The 17,252-nt window shown below is 41.7% G+C and overlaps 1 long non-coding RNA gene across 2 annotated transcripts; it reads left to right on the top strand.

Annotated features, from left to right (window-relative positions):
• The first annotated feature begins 802 nt into the window (after positions 1 to 802).
• LOC102479711 (uncharacterized) lies at positions 803 to 2,136 on the top strand. Of its 2 annotated transcripts, none has more exons than XR_334774.1 (4): positions 803 to 998; positions 1,176 to 1,235; positions 1,531 to 1,595; positions 1,833 to 2,136. It is a non-coding gene; the product is annotated as an uncharacterized LOC102479711 (long non-coding RNA). The 2 variants fall into 2 exon arrangements; XR_001370474.1 differs by having other exon boundaries at positions 803 to 1,009.
• The last annotated feature ends 15,116 nt before the right edge of the window (positions 2,137 to 17,252 follow it).

The raw sequence follows: 17,252 nt of genomic DNA, 5'->3' as shown, positions 1-17,252 counted from the left end.
TTGTTGTGAAGAAAGACACAGAGAAAGAAAGAAAAAGGAGAAAAATGAGAATATTCCCCCTTGCGGTGATAGCCACTCCTCAATCCCTTCTCCTTCACTCTCCTCTTAAGATTTTGGGCACACACACACACATGCCCAGCATGATTTTCAACCTGGCGGGTCTGACACTTGAACTGCCAATCATGTGAGATCCAGGGGCCTAAATTACACCATGCCACCTGTTCTCTTGAGAACATGCTTTTCTATATTCCTGAATGTTCCATCCTGCTCCCAGGCCAAAATCTCCTTGTAAATTAGGTTCTCAGAGGACTTCTTTGCTAGGATAGATGGACATTTGACTTCTACCAGAATAATCTTTCGATGTGCAGGTGACTCTTATGGCTAAAGAAAGCGATTAGCTTTTCCTCCACCCCACCCCCAATAAAAAAATATGAAAAGCTAAGACTCCAAATATGAGCACATGGAACCCTGGGCAGGGTGAAGAATGCATGAATAATACTGACCCCCCTCAAAGATGATGCAGGGACTCTGAAATCAAACAGAACCCACTGAGCAAAGAATCCTAGAATTGTGTACCACCAAGTCTTGCAAATACTTCTGAATCCAGATTTATCAAACCTTACCCATCTCATCTAGCCATCCTTATAGTACAGAAAGCTCATTTAGCAGACTACCATCTTATCCGGGATCCATGGGTCATAATGAAGTGATTAAAGAGTGTCTCCTGTGGCATCTGATCCATAGAATCTGCTCACCAATATCCTGGGAGACTATGGGTGGTTTCTTGTGCAGGACTGAACAGTTTTATTTCTCTCTATACCAGTGACAGAAGAATCTCAAGCTGTTATTGCTTTCCAGTGACAGAACCCAGATAACCAAATGATCGAGCTCTTCTGTTAAAAGCCAGCCTCACCATGACAAGTGCTGTGGATTACTATTAAGAGTCTAAACTGTCTGACTGAATGTGGATACGGTATTTCTGTAAAGGGCCCAAATAAGTAAGCAACAGGTGATGTACTAAGTTTCTCCCCGGGATCATATTATTCCCAAAGCTCTCTAAAGCATCTCATTGAGGCACATACATAATAGAACGCATTATTGAAGAGATGTCACTTTGCAATGGATTTGGAATTTCATCAATATGTATCTGGGAGGCCTATGTTGCAAAGTTTTAGCTTTTCTACAGGGAGTGCATGCTTGCTAGAGACAGATGGCTGCAGATACAGAGAAGGAAGGTGAGGAATAACACACCAGGAGACACAGATACCCCCAAACCCTTCTCCTCTGCTCTCAGGATTTCAGCACACACACCTGCACACAGTGGTTCTCAGGCCACCTACCAGTTTTTATAGACGCAGTTTCAGAATGGTGGAAGCATATCCCATGCAGACTGAGAAGGCATCAGAAAGAAATAATTCCATGATTTGGATGATCAAACAGCCTTAGAGTAATAGTGGGCCTACATTAATCTCCCACTTGACACAACAGGTATCCCAACATTGTTTATTATGGAAATTTGATTCTTCACAGAGACTGCAATCAACAGGAAAGCTGAGAACATCGCACATGCTCTGAAAAGGAGAATGCAAAAAAAGGTTAAAATATATATATATATATATTAACTGGGTTGGGGTGCTGCTTGTGACTTGGTTGTGCATTAGGGTCATTCTCTGAGGCAGGCTTGTTTTACGCTCTTGTGAAATTTTATATGGAAAGCCATTCAAGGTCTCCACCCAAACTGGGGATCAGTTGATGCCTTGGGCACTGTAGCACTGGCCAAATATGTTAAAGTTTTAGATAGTATACTAACTTCATGGTTTTTCCTCTAACAGATCCACTCATCCCACTGACATGGTCTGAACCCCATGACCCAGGGAGGTCAAGTCTTCTTAAAGATGTTGACAAAACAAGGACCCGAACAGGAGATTGCTGCAGAATGGATGAGGCCATTTGAAGAATGGAGGACACTCATTTATCAGTCAAACTGCCTGGAGTGAAATCGTGGGCACATCACACCCAAGTCAAGACAACTCACTTATTACATAAACCACACGATCTCTGCTGGAGGGACCATGGACTTCCCAGTCTCTTAAGCACCTGAAATGGCTTTTGTAAAACAAGACAAAAGATGCTAAGTACCACATGTCCATCTTTCATTCTTTACGTTGAATTCTCCCTTTGAAACTTCACATGGGATGTGGGAAGAAGTCCTCAAATGGTATCTGAGAGTTTACAGCCTCTTGAGCTACTTCAAGTCATTGTCGGATCTGTCACCTGGACCCCTTTCAGTGTATGACATAGGTATCCCTTCTTTTGCACTCTTCATAATTTTCCCAGTGATCCCAATTTTTGGTTTAAGAAGTCCCACATTACCAGGGGAGTAGTATACCAGGTCTGAGTAGTATATATGATAAATGTGATTAAAGAGTGTCCAAGTTTTTCTTTAGTTTATGCAGGAGTAGGAATTACAGACCCTTTTTGTTTGCTTTTGTTTTTGTTTTTTATTTATTTGTTTTAGTTTTTGTTGCAGGGCACATGTGCTCGCCAGAGAGAGACAAAGGGAAAGAAATCACTCTCACGGAATATGGCTGCTCTGCAATCCCATCTGTTCCCGTCTCCTCTTGGGATTTGGGGCATACCTGCATAAGTGCACAGCACGCTTTACAAGCCACCTAGTCTGGGATTCAAACTGTGCGGCAGGCCATGTGGAATTCAGCTTCTTAAACTCCACACCACCGGCTGGCCCAAGACCATGGCATTGGCAGGGGGTAGGGGGTAACATGCCAGTACACACTACAGGACCCCAGGACAAAACAAGAGATAGATACTTCTTTGACAATTTGTCAGGGTGCCACTGATCAACAGGATTACAAATAGATGCTCTTCAAATGTACTTACTCCTCAAATGGTCTTATGGGATGTTTCCTGGACAGTTTCATATTCATATGTGGTCAATCAAATGTACCCTGGGCAGTAATTGCTAAGGAATTCGACAAAGAACAACGTTTATTGGGATTTCTCACACATGTTTTCCAGACAATGGAACTGTCCACTGGATGAGTGCCCTTAAGTGGATTGGGGGGGGGGGTGACATGCTAGTACAAACAAAAGAGACAGAAACAAGAGATAGACACTTCATTGAGAATTTGTCAGGGTGCCACTGATCTACAGGATTGCAAATAGCTGCCCTTCAAATATACTCCTCAAATGGTCTTCTGGGATATGTCCTGGACAGTTTCATATTCATATGTGGTCAAGCAAATGTACCCTGGGCAATAATTGCTAAGGAATTAGACAAATCAAGAACAATGTTTATTGGGATTTCTCACACATGTTTTCCAGTCAATAGAACTGTGCACTGGATGAGCGCCCTTAAGCTGTTCTTCCGTGTTACTCAGAACATGCCCAGTGGAATACCAGATGGAGACAGTTATTTCCTGGGTTATCCCTCTGTTCCTGGGTATGTTGGCACATCAACATGTACTTAGAAATCTATCTGAACATTAAGGGTCATTGCTAACCCACCTGCTGTGGCTCTTGCCAGGTTACAGGAATCCTCAGATTCCCTTGTTCACGTTGTCTTGGTAACTGCATTGCCTTAGATTATGTGCACCTGAGCTGCGTGGATTTGGCATGGCTGCCATACCACTTCTCGTACACATCTCCATTCTTCTCCCAAAGCAGAAACTCGTGTTGACAAAATCAGACAAGTCCTGAGTCTCCAACACACTTTAGAACTGAAGTGGTTTGTGGCTTGGTTTACCAATTTTTTTTTTTTGTGGACTTATGAATGGGTTTGTTGGATTCTAAGAATATTCCTAGTCCCCCTGCATTTTTCATAGTTAGTTGCATTTTTACATAGTTGCATGCTGCATATCAAAAGGCTGGTTAAAGTGTGACTACAAATGTGAGGAGAAAAAGAGACATGCCCATGATCAACCCTAAAGTCACCTGCCTAAGAGGGGTGCTAAGGAAGACTATATAAATCAAGTCAAACGGTTTCATTTAGAATTGCCCCTAATTGACCCTATTCTGCAGGAAGTAGCCAGATGATAGATGGCATCCCTTTGTCCCTGCTCCCACCAAACTGCAAAATGAACCTTTGACGATGGGGAATTGCGACAGAGTGAGGTGATGGTCTTTGTGACTACATCTTTACTTCTCAAGCTGGCCTTTGAACCGTGACTTTAGGTTAAGGATTTGCTTAACTTTCCACGTAGTGATAGATATTAGTCATTAAAGGAGTTCTGGTGAAACATGAAACTGCCTCCCTGAAAAGATGAAAGAAGTATGTGCAAGAAACAACAATGGTTTCTGTAAGACTGATAGGAACATCACAACCAGACTCCCAGAAAGAGAGTCAGGAGAGCAAAAATGAAGTTTCACAGCCGTCTTCAGACCCTCACTGGTGCCTTGTAGTCTGCGCTCACTGGTCACCTCCTGACCTCCCTCTGCTCCATTTCCCCTCCTTCCCGTAAGTAAACATAGACTGCCTTCTCCTGTCTCCTAAGATGGACCCAAGTCCACCATGTTTTTAGTTTGCTGGATTTCTAAATAAAATCACTGTATTTGTCCCAACACCTTTTCTGTTGAGTTATCTGCTATGGTGCGGGAGACATAGGAGCTTGGACCGAGCAACACTAACTCAAGAAAACAAAGTAGCTCTTATTCTGTCTCCTCAGGTGAGGGTATTTTCCGCCCCCTTGCCCAGGTGCTCTGGTCCTGACTCAAATGGAGACTGAGGAGTGAGGCTGGGGGAGCCTTTCCTAGTCTTCCAAGTTCCCACCTGCAGGGCCCCAGTGAGCACAAAGCAGAGAGCACAGGGCAGAGCTTCAGAGTCTGGTTTCTCAGATGAGAGCCCTGAATGGACCTTCAGGGACAGGTCACAGCACCCCTTACTGTCTCAGAGCCCAGATACATTCTTGACTGGGAGGAATGTTCACTTATTTATACTGCTATTTTTTTAATAATTACTTTTTAAAATCCCTCCTTCCACAGCCCTCCCTGTCATAAAACTGCCCCGATTTTGTCATCTCCTGTCAATATTGTACATTGATAGAACTGTAAAGGCAATACGGACAAACGACAGTTCTGTGTGGTGCACGCTTCTCTGAGTCTTTCCACACACGTGATGTCCTGTGTCCATACACAGAAGGAACTCACTGCCCTGTGGCTTCCCTTGCTGTGTGTGCTTCACCCCTTCCTGACACAGGAGCTCTGGACACCCACTGACACTTCACTGTCACAGCTGGACTTTACAGTACATGCTCCCTTTATATTGCCACCTTAAACTAGAAATGTACATGTATCCGGCCTACATGCAATTTTTCTGTCTGAATAGTGCATTCATTTTTTTTATTTTTATTGTTTTCAATTTGCCATAGGATTCATGCACTCACCAGAGAGGGAGACAGAGAGAGAGAGAGAGAGACAGACAGAAGAACTGCTATCTCACTGTTCTGGGGGCATAGCCAGGCCACAGTCCCTTCTCCTCCATTCTCCCCTTGAGATTCTGGAACAAATGCACAAGTGCTCAGTATGGTTTCAAACTTGATCTACACACTCAGCCATTTGGGATCCAGCCCCACTGGCTGGCCCAGTTCATTTATTTATAACCCCAAAATGATACTTCATTGTATGGAAGTACCACAGTTTATCCTTTTATTCAAGTATGTTATGGTTGCTTACATGATTTAGCAATTACGAATAATACTGCTATATGCATTAGTGTGCACATTCTGTGTAGATACGTAGTTTCAACTTATTTTTAAGAATACTTATGTGGGGACCAGCAGTTGGCATAATAGCTATGTCGCTGGACTCCCATGTAGTTGAGTGTGGTTCGAGCCTGGACCCGGTGACTTAAACTCACATGGGGCGCGTGTGTGTGCATGCCCAAGATCACGAGGGGAGAATAGAGGAGAAGGGATTGCAGTGTGGCCATTCCCCCTGGGGGATGACTTCTTGCTTTCTGTCTCTCTGTCTTTCTGGAGAGTGAATGTGCCCTATAGCAGAAAACTATCAAAAAAAATAAAAGAAAAAGAAGAAAAAAAAAGAATATTTATGTGCTTGCTGGATGGCATGAAACGAGAAGTCTTTGCTTGGTGAGTGATGCCAGTCTGTCTTCCCGGATAGCTGACAGCATTCTGCATTGTCACCAGCCAGAACAATAGTTGCTCTGTCTAGTTTATCCCTGTTTCTACTGTTGCTCATGTGTTCAACAGGGGTGGTAAAAGTCAGGTGCTTGGGGAACCAGCAGTTAGCGTAATGGCTATGTCTCTGGACTCCCACGTAGTCAACCGCGGCTCGCGTCCTGGACCCAGTGGCTTAAAACTCACGCCGGGCGCGTGTGCGTGCGTGCCCAAGATCCCTAGAGGAGAATGGAGGAGAAGGGATTGCAGCGTGAGCATCCCCCCCTGGGGGGGGTGATTCCTCGCTTTCTCTCTCTCTATGTCTCTCTCTGTCTGGCAAGCGCATGTGCCCTATAGCGAAAATCTCTAAAAATAAATAAATAAATAAATAAGTCAAGTGCTTGGAAATCATGCCAAGTGCATGTGCATGTGTGCCCAAAATCCTGAGAGTGGAGGAGAAAGGATTGCAGCATGGCCATTCCCCTTGAGGGGTGATTTCTCACTTTCTCTCTCTCACTGTCTGTCTCTCTTTGGTGAGTGTACATGTCCTATAGCAAAAAAGAAAAAAATTTAACAAGTCAGAGGCCCCAGAACATATTTTGGTAACCTTTTTAATCCCAACTCTAGATACTTACATGACTTTCCTAATTCATCTAATCCACCACATCTCTGCTTTACTCCCTCATCTAGACAGTCACTTACTGATAGTAGACTAGAAATCTTTTATTCAGGAAATTCCCAGAGAACAAACCCTGCAGAGATTAGCACAGCAACCTTTAACTGTCCCCTGCAGCCTCCTAGAACCTTCAGTGTTCATTACCTCAGACACTTCCTGAGTCCCTATAAAAGATGATCGTGTAATGTCTAATGATAGCTTACTATCATTAGATAGTAATGATTAGAGTGGAAAGGCCCTGTTGAACACATGAGCAAACTATCTAATGATAGTTTACTAACTGTAATAGCAATATGTCACATATATTTCTTAGCAGATAAATGATTCTACTGCCAAAATTTGGGATTTCTGGCCATCACTTTGAAGAGCTATTTCAGAGATTTTCCCTGGAGGAAATCACCCCATGAGCCCAGCCTGGTGGCACAGTAGGTCACAGCTCTGAGGGCAATGCTGATGCTGATGGTCACTTGGCTGAGCGTGTCACAGGTAGACCGCCAGATACGAGGGGCCAGCCCTGGAGGAAGGGCAGGACATCTGCTCATCACTCATGCTTATCGAGGGACACAAATTCTCTTCAGGCACTCCTTTCTCTCTTTTGGCACAAGGCACCAGGAAGAAGCTGATTTTACTCTTAATTACTTGAACTTTCTTTTTTTTTTGTAATTTCATTTTCTTCTGTTCAGTCAATCACATTATTTAGCTTACGAAGTGAATATTTTAACATGTGAATATTTCTCCCTAGTCCAGTTGACTAAACTATAAAATATCTTTGGAACTTGGGCAACACTGTGTCTTCCTTCCTGCCATGCCCCATCCCTAGATGCTTGGTCAACATCCTAATTCTCTCTCAAGGCAATAAACTGATATGGGCAAAATCATTTCTATGCAGATGCTCAAACCTTCAAAGTCCACACTGGGCCTGTGTAATCAGGAAATCAGATTCCTTAAATGAGCAGTACAGAAGCACAGAAAAATCCTGCAAATTCATACATAGAAACTGGCTACAGTGACAGACTTCCCCTCCTAAATACTTATGACAAGATCTCGCAATAAAAACAGCACGCAACCCCCTTCGTAGCGCAGCTGTCCACCATCAGCTGCCCACCTATACACCTTTCTGACAGGGGATGTAGCTTCTTCTGTTAAAATCTTTCCTTTTCAGGGCCAGTAGGTGGTGTGGTGGTTGCATTCCCACATGGCCAGCCACAGTTTGAGTTCTAGACCTGGCAGCTTGCTTCCTCTCTCTCCCTTTCTCTCTCTCTCTCCCTGGTCAATTTTAAAAATAATAACAACAAAATGGAATTAAATAAATAATTATTTTTTTAAATCTTTCTATTAAAGCATCTCTTATCCTGCATTATTGTGGTTTTTTTGGGGGGGGAGTTTTTTTTTTTTCTATAGGGCACGTGCGCTTGCCAGACAGACAGACAGAGACAGAGAGATAGAAAGTGAGAAATCACCCCCCAGGGGGGATGGCCACACCACAATCCCTTCTCCTCCATTCTCCTCTCTGGATCTTGGGCATGCACGCACACGCGTCCAGCATGAGTTTAAGCCACCGGGTCCAGGACTCGAACCACAGTCGACTATGTGGGAGTCCAGCAACATAGCCATTACGCTAACTGCTGGTCCCCAGTTTATTTCACACAACAACCCAGCTCCTTTGTCTGATAACATAATTTGATGCTGGACTAACTTGGATTGAATTTCAGGTGATTTCCCTGCTACAACTGCCAGAGACACTCCTTCTGGCCCCTCATGAGGTCTGTACATATCACCCACCCATGCCACATTCTGCAGGTTCTGCTACCTAGGACAGGCTCTGTCCTAGGCCTTGTTCTGTGTGTCCTCTCTGATTGCCGGCTGCTGTTCAACCTTCTGGGTGCCTTGGATTTCTAGTCTTGGGTACCCAAACTTCTCCCCTGCTTTATATTTTCCTAGGACTACAATTCCTATATGTGCCAGTCTTAGTGGGCCAAAGTTTCTTGGGTTTGTCTTGTTGACAGAAATAACCAACTCTGCAGAAATAATTAATGTGGTTTATTTCTAAGCAGGAATATGTGTGACTGGCATGGTGAAATGTAAACATACCTACTCAAGGTGATCAGATATAGAGATTCTTTTTATTCAGTTTTGATAGTGAGAGACAAGATTTGGAATTTAGAATAAAGAGTTCTTTCATTAGTCTGGTCTAAAGAGGTGGGACATCTGAAAGGCGGGCTTGTTGGCCATAGGTGAGTTTTAGAATTCATAGGTTGGTGACTGGAACGTCTCTGTTTCAGAACAGGGTAAGTAGAGTGTACTTAAACAGAGATAAAGGGGCTTGTATACATGACAATACACTATCCCAAGGACAAGACGTAGGAAGAGGCCTGTTAACAATGAGTCAAAAATGATCTGATGGGACCAACAGTTGGCATAATGGCTATGTCGCTGGACTCCCACGTAGTCAACTGCAGGTTGAGGCCCGGACTGGTGGCTTAAACTCATGCTGGGCGCGAGTGCGTGCATGCCCAAGATCCCGAGAGGAGAATGGAGGAGAAAGGATTGCAGCATGGCCATCCCCCCTGGGGGGCGATTTCTTGCTTTCTGTCTCCTATATTTCTGGTGAGTACACACATCTTATAGCAAAAACCTTTAAAAAAAAATTATCTGTTAAAGTTTGTGGGAATGACTCACCCATCAAAAACATACTATGCCAGGGACAAGATATAGGAAGAGTTACGCTATCGAATGGGTCAAAAGGGTCTGTTAATGTTTGTGAGTGCAACTCACACCAGACCTTTGGAAGGGATTTTTGAAAATAGGAAAAAGCAGCCAGACTTCTATACTCAATCTCATGCCCCAAGGCATGGGGTTTTTGGGGTTTTTTTCACGTTGATGAGCCCTAGGAAAGGTTTGGTCTTCACCCCATCAAATGTCCCTACTCTTGGAAGATGAGTCTTGAGAGAGGTTTGACCTTCCTGGCAGACTTCCCAGTCATAGGCAATGAACTGAGGATGCTTCCCCAGGAGGGTCTCAAGTGGACCTAGGTACTTGGGAGAACTCTCTCAGAGGAGCAAGGTTAAGGACCTCCAGTAAGTGCACTAAGTCCAGAGGCAAGGAGAAGAGTCGTCCTCCTCCCCTCGTCACTCCAGGCAGTGGAGGCCACTGTCTGGAGCTGGTCTCCTTCCAAGTGGAATAGGGAGAATGGGTTCGCAGGAATGGATCTGTGTGAAGGACACTTATCCAAGCATTCCTGGTCTGTTTCTAAACCTTCCCTTTCCACTCTGGGACACATCTTCTTTACTGCACTATTTGGACCTCAAACTGTTAAAAGAAAGAGGGATGCTCATTATCCTTTGTAATACCTGAGGACATATATTTGAGTTTAGAAATAAACCATAGTAATTACTATTTCTGCAGAGTTGGTTATTTCTGTCAACATATCCTTGGCCCAGTATAAACTAGGGACAAGTAAATTTTGGCCTAAAAAATTCAGTTAATAAAATTCAAAAATTCTCACTCAGGATGCATGTGCATGCATGCCCAGGATCCTGAGATGAGTGTAGAAAAGAGGGGACTGTGGAGTGGTCAACCCCTATGGGGGTGATTTTTCACTCTCTCCTGTCTCTTTCATAAGTGCACACGTCCTGTAGCAAAAAATCTCTCTAAAAAAAAATCTAAAGATTTGGTATAGAAGGAATTTTGTGTGGTATGATTTAAGGTAAGATGGATAGGTTATCTTGAAAAACGACAACAGAAAAGAAAAACAGAACAAAAAAAGGGTTACAAAGATTAATAAAAGAAAGGTATTCGTTGATAAGTGTTCTAATGAAGCAATGCCATCTGCTACAAGTCTGTTTGTTATTTTTAAGCACTATATATAACTAAAACAACCCAGTTTGTCTTTCATTTCGTTTTAATAAACTATGATTATTTTAAGTTTTGTCATCCAGTTTGCAGATTGCCTTCCATTAAAAAGTCTCAAATGAGCACCTAAACACAGGTTTTTGACAACTAAAAGAAAATTGCTGATGTCATGCTAATCAAAAAAGCTTCAACCAGATGTTAAGGCCCTTGTCAAAAGACCACAAATATGAAAAATTGGGATCTCCTCTTGGGACACTAAAAGTTGACTTTTAACTTCGTGCTGTCACTAATGGGTCCATTTGTAATGACTACCCTAGCTATTAGTTGTGGCCCTCTTTTGTTCTAGGCTGTCACTGACTCGTTGTCAACCAGACACAATCTATTTTTGTACCACTGTAGTTTCAACCAATAACTAACAATGCCTCCAGATACAGCCACTACAGCTTTTCATAATTCCTACAATGACTCCCCTAAAATCTCCACGTAATCTTGGCACTGACCAGACATAGAGCAAAGACTGACACTCTGAGTTCCCTTTCTTCTACCCAGTTGTCAGTAGGCAGTAGCTTGAAAATATGAGACCTTTGTCCCCTCCTGAAAGAATTCGAGTCCTTGAGGGTGATGTCCTAAGTAGACAGCAAGATGTGAAGGGACATGCCTGTGGTGAGGGCAGAAGGACATCTGCCTCACCAGTCATAACTTGTCAGGGGCTACAGCCCGACTCTCTCTGGAGAATCCTTCCTCCCCCTCAGCTCCTGGTACTGGAAGGGGGAAGCTGCTCTCGTTTTTTATTTCTTTATTACCTGAACTTTCTTCAAGGAACTTGGGGAAGGTTGTTACCTTCCCTCCAGCCATTGCACATCATTGAGATGCTTGGTAACATCCTAATTCTCCTTTTAGGGAAGTAAAATAATGGGGCAAAATCATTCCCATGTGGATGCGCATACCCTCAAAGTCCACACTGGGCATCAAAGCCCTTACCTGAGGAGAAATACAGATAGAAAGCACAGATAAAATAATCATTAAATCTACCTCTGACCTGTAAAACCTGAGCCAATATACAGTGTACTCTGGATGGGGGGGGGGACCCTTGTTCAAGATGTACTGCATTTCAAACCAAGAAAATGTATAAGTTCCTAGCATTGATTTATGACTTCTGCTTTCTTGAAATTTATTAGAAAACAACTGCAGGGGCTAGCAGGTGGCATGGTGGTGAAGACACTGGATCCCACATGGCTGACTGTGGGGTTTGAGTCCCAGACCCAGTGACTTGAAAAACATATGAGGAACTTGAGCATGCTTTCCCAAAATCCCCAGAAGAAAATGGAGGAGGAGGGACTATGGATTTGGCTGTTCCTCCTGGAGAGTGATTTCTTGCTTTGTCTTCTCTCTGCCTCTCTGGCAAGTGTGCCCACTTCAGCAAAGCAACAACAGAAACTGTAACCCCACCTCAGAGCACTTTCTCAGGGCTGCTTCAGTTTGTGCTTCCAAGATTTGGGCACTCAAACCAGTGTAAAATAAACTTAAAATAGTTTACAGAGTTTGTTTTTTCTGTCAACAAATATATGTGAATAAAGCTTAACCAAAAATGAAAAAGATTTGAATACTGAAAACTAAAAAAAATTGCTGTTCTACAAGACACCTGTCTTCAATGTATTGAAAAACAGTTAAACTATTTTGACTTGAAATGGCCACTGTACTCTCACACTTGACTTCCTATAGGCAACTACAGCCCAAGGAAGTCTGTTTCTTTGGCAAGTTGCTCAGTTACAGCCGATCACAGTAGTCACACTTCTGTCATTCACAGAAAGCCCATTTCTTTAAACTGTGCTCCTGCAGGCTAACATCAAGCTGTAAGCAATCCAATTCTCTCTCTACCTCATTCCCTCACTTCTGCTTTTTGTACGTCAATTTCCCTTTCCCACACAGAAGTATCAATCACCCATGAGGCCACAAGGAGTTCCTTGGAAGTCATTCAGGGACTGCCTGTATAAATCACTCTTGATTCAAATAAACACTGTTACAATTTGGTTGTCTGCAATTTTTACTTTACAACAGTATTATTAAGATGACAATACCATCCAAGCAACATAGACATTCACTGCAAACCCTATCAAAATTTCAATAATCTTTTGTGCAAAACTGGAAATATAGATATCATATAGAAAAAAAATACAATCATCAAGTTCATATAAAATAGCAAAGGCTCCAAAGAGCCAAAACCATGTTGAAAAACAAGAAAGTTGGAGAACTCACATTTGCTTCAAACTCTACTACAAACCATCAGCATTCTCAGCAGTGTGCTACTGGTATAAGGGTAAACATTCCCAGGAAATGGAACAGGCAGAGAGTCATGAAACAAGCCCATGCACTTGTGCATGCCAGTTGAGTCTCAGGAAGGATGACAAGTCCATTCAATGGGGAAAGAATCTCTCCACACATGGTGCTGGGGCAACTGAATAAAAATGTGCAAAAGAATATAGTTGAGCCTGTATGTGGTTTTGCAATATGAGAAATTTGTATTTTGGTGTCCCAGTTTCCTGGCACAGCATTCCTAAAATCCTCAGCTTCCAAGTGGGAGGTGTCTCTTGTATGATAATGAGATGATTAATAGCTGAGGAATAAGGGTGGAGGTGCTGGCCAGGGAACCAGCCATGTTATTAGAGTAGGAACTTTTAGCCCAACCCCATGACCTGTAGAGGGGAGAGACCCTGAAGGTTGAATTGATCTCCAGTGGTCAATGATTGAATCAATTATCTCTCCCAAATGAAGTCTCTCTCCATAAAAACCCAGAAGGACAGGATTTCAAGAGGTTTCTACACTGTTAAATATCTGATCTGTGGAAAGTAGATCACTCAGAGCATGGAAGCTGCATGTGTCTTCTTCCAAGCTTCTCTTCCATGGGGCTATTTCTAAGTTGTAGCCTTTTACAAATGGATACTCATAAGTGTTTCCCTGAATTCTGTGACCCATTCTAGCAAAATATTGTAGGCACTATAACCTGGGACCTACTATTGGGGGACTGGCATCCAAAGGATGGGGCAGTCTGGTGGGATTGAATCCTTAACCCATGGGGCCTCTACACCTCACACTATATACAAAAATTGGATCAAAAGTGTATCTATAACAGGGACCAGCAGTTAGCATAATGGCTATGTTGCTGGACTCCCATGTAGCCGACCGTGGTTCAAGTCCCGGGCCCAGTGCCTTAAACTACACATGCGTGCCCAAGATCCAGAGAGGAGAATGGAGAAGGGATTGCGGTGTGGCCATCCTCCCTGGGGGGTGATTTCTTGCTTTCTGTCTCTGTCTTTCTGGTGAGTGCACACGCCCTATAGCAAAAAGTTCTCCAAAAAAAACAAATCAATAATCAAAATCAACCCAATTAAAAAAGAACGTCAAGGAAAAAAATGTCAAGAACTTGAATAGGTATTTCTCCAGAGAAGACATACAAACTGTCAGGAAACACATAAGATTAGTTATCAGGGAAACCAAACTATGGTGTGATATCACTTCACATACATGGTTTGCTGGAGCACTATTCACCACAGTAAAAAATTGCTGGGCAAGCAGGTGGTGCAGTGGTAAAGGTACATGGCTAACTGTGGTTTGAGTCCCAGAACCAGCAGCTTGAAAAAAAAATCACAAGTGTATGTCCCCTAAATCCCAGGAGGAGAATGGAGGAGAAGGAACTGCAGCATGGCCATCCCTCCTGGGGAGTGTTTTCTCACTTTCCCTCTCATTGTCTATCTCTGTATTTCTCCACACAACCTATGGCTTTATGTTGTTGTTGTTTTTCAAGATAACCTATCCATCTTATCTTAAATCAAAAACCATACCACACAAAATTCCTTCTATAAAAAAAAAACTTTAACAGCCCAAATGTCCATAAAATGATAAACTGAATAAACAAAATGTTTACACACATTACACATATGCATATGTGATACTTTATTCCATAAAAGTGAATGAAGTACTGTACATGCTACAATGTGGATTAACCTCTAGATTATTATGCTAAGAAACAAATGGTCACACATTGTACCATATCATCTCTTTAAAATATCCAGAATAGTGAATCCATAGAGACATAGTGTTTCCAAGGGCTGAGGAAATAAGGGATTAGGGAATGAGTGTTTAATAGGTATGGTGGCTTCCTTTGGGGTGATGAAAATGTTTAGGAACTAGATAGTTGATGGTTGACATCTTTTTTATTTGTTTTTAGAGGTTTTCACCATGAGAGAGGGGGATAAAAATAGAGAAAATGAGAAATCATCATATCCCAGGGGGGATAGTCATACCTCAATCTTTTCTCCTCCATCTTCTCTCAGGAACTTGGGCATGCACACACATGTGCCCAGACTGATTTTCAAGTCACCAAGTCTAAGTCTCAAACCACCATTGGCCAATAACATTTTGATTGTACTAGATGTCACTGAATTATACACTTAAATTTTTAATTTTAGTTATATGAATTTCAACTCTATTAAAAAACAAAAAACTTGAGGGGATAAAGTTGGCCCACTTTTTTAATGCATTTTTTAATTTCAAAAGAAAAAGTTTAGTTTTGACATGGATCCTGAACTTCAGCTGTGAAATATTGCTTTCAGAGACTTAATATGAAGATTTTCTACTGAGACTTCTTCCTCACTTATTTCTAGAAAGGCACAAACCCAGGCCCATCTCCACGTGGATCCTGAACTTCAATTGTGAATGCGCCACATGGTTTCAATTTTTGCCTTTTAATACTAAAATCTATAGTTTTTTATTATCCTTTTTTCTTATTACTTTATATTTTCTTCTTTCCTTTTCTCTAGTTCTTTTTTTTTTTTCTTTGTCTTTACTCATTGGCTTCTCAGCCTCTACTCACTAAGTGTCTAGGCAGGTCCAAGTGAACAGGATCTAAACATCTGAATACAACTAGGGCCAGAATATTCCTCTATTCCCAGTTTCTGATGCACAAAGAGTGAGAACAGAACAGAAGAGAAATTGCAGATCACCTCTTCCTGCATGTCTCTGAACACTCAGATTGAATTTCAAGAATTAGAAGAAATGCACCATCCATAAGATGACTAGAAATCACCACAGCGTGACAAGAAATATGGAAACACAAGAAAATATCTCCCCTCCCAAGAAAAATAATAACTCCTCTTCATCCTCAGACAGTATGATGAAATTCATAGAAATGTCAGATAAAGAATTTAGAATTTTCATGGTGTCAAAGCTCACAGAGATCAAAAAGAAGACAGACAATAAACTGCCGAAGAGACAAGGGAAAGGAGCTGATGAGCTTCAGGAGGTGAGGAAATTCTTGCAAGATCTAAAAGAGGAATTACACACTATAAAAAAGAGTCAAATGGACCTGTTAGAGATGAAAACTATAATACAACAAGTCAAAACCTCCCTTGAAAGTATTAAAAACAGACTAGATCACATTGAAAATTGAATCTCAGTTGTAGAAGATAGAATGCTGGCCTAGAAAGATTCACCATGAAGAGTGAGAAAATTGCCCATAAAAATGAGAATAATATACGAGAAATACTAGATAACATCAAATGTCCAAACATCCAGATAATTGATATCCCAGAAGTTGAAGAGACTCTAAGGACATTGATAATCTGTTCCATGAAATCCTGCAAGAAAATTTTCCAAGCCTAGAGAGTCATTCTATGATCCAGTCCCAAGAAATACATAGGGCCTCCAATAAAATCAACCCAATAAGATCTTCTCCAAGACACATTATAGCCAGACTGACCAAAACCACAGACAAAGACAAGATACTAAGACTGGCAAGAGAGAATATAGCAAGTTACCTACAAAGGGTATCCCATCAGGTTGACAGCAGATCTCTCATCAGCAACAATACGAGTGAGGAAAGAATGGGAAAATATATTCAAAGTGTTAAGGGAAAAGCAATTGCAACCACAGATACTATACCCGGCAAGATTATCCTTCATATGGGAAGAAAAGACAAGAACATTCTCAGATAAACAAAACCTGAAAGAATTTACCAACGCCAGACCAAATCTCCAAGAAGTTCTGCAAGAAGCGTTATACCAGGAAAATTAAATACAGTCACATAGAAATAAAACTTCAAAAACTAAGAAAATGGCCAACTTAATTGTGGGGACAAGTCTGGAGTTGAATATTATATCCTAGAATTTAATTGGGAAATTTGAATCACAACAAAAGATAAAGTACATGAGACTAAACAGGTAAAACAGAATTTTATGACTTTTGACTAAAACATTGTTGATTTTCTTCTAGGCTTTGTTTTCCAGTTTTAAGGATTTTTGTCTTCTCTTGAGCTGCTGATACGTTCATGTACCTACTATTTGAACTGAATCCTAACCTGTTTCCTGGTTTTAAGTTTTAAGCATATTTCCTTAGCATTTCTTTGACTTATTAAAGTTAAATCTGCTTTTCTTGAAATTAAAAATATAGTAAAAAAATACATAATTAATGACTGTAGTAAACTATATAGCATCAGCTAGCTGCTACCTTCTAGTGCATTCATTCTACTCAGTTTCATGCCTAAAGTCGGACATGTATTCATAGATATGTATATATCAGCAGAGCTTGCTATTGAAAGT

This window comes from Tupaia chinensis, unplaced genomic scaffold (assembly GCF_000334495.1).
Source record: "Tupaia chinensis unplaced genomic scaffold, TupChi_1.0 Scaffold000278_1, whole genome shotgun sequence".
Lineage (NCBI taxonomy): Eukaryota > Metazoa > Chordata > Mammalia > Scandentia > Tupaiidae > Tupaia > Tupaia belangeri.
The sequence above is the reverse complement of the archived record's forward strand: the minus strand, read 5'-3'. Positions and strand labels throughout refer to the sequence as shown.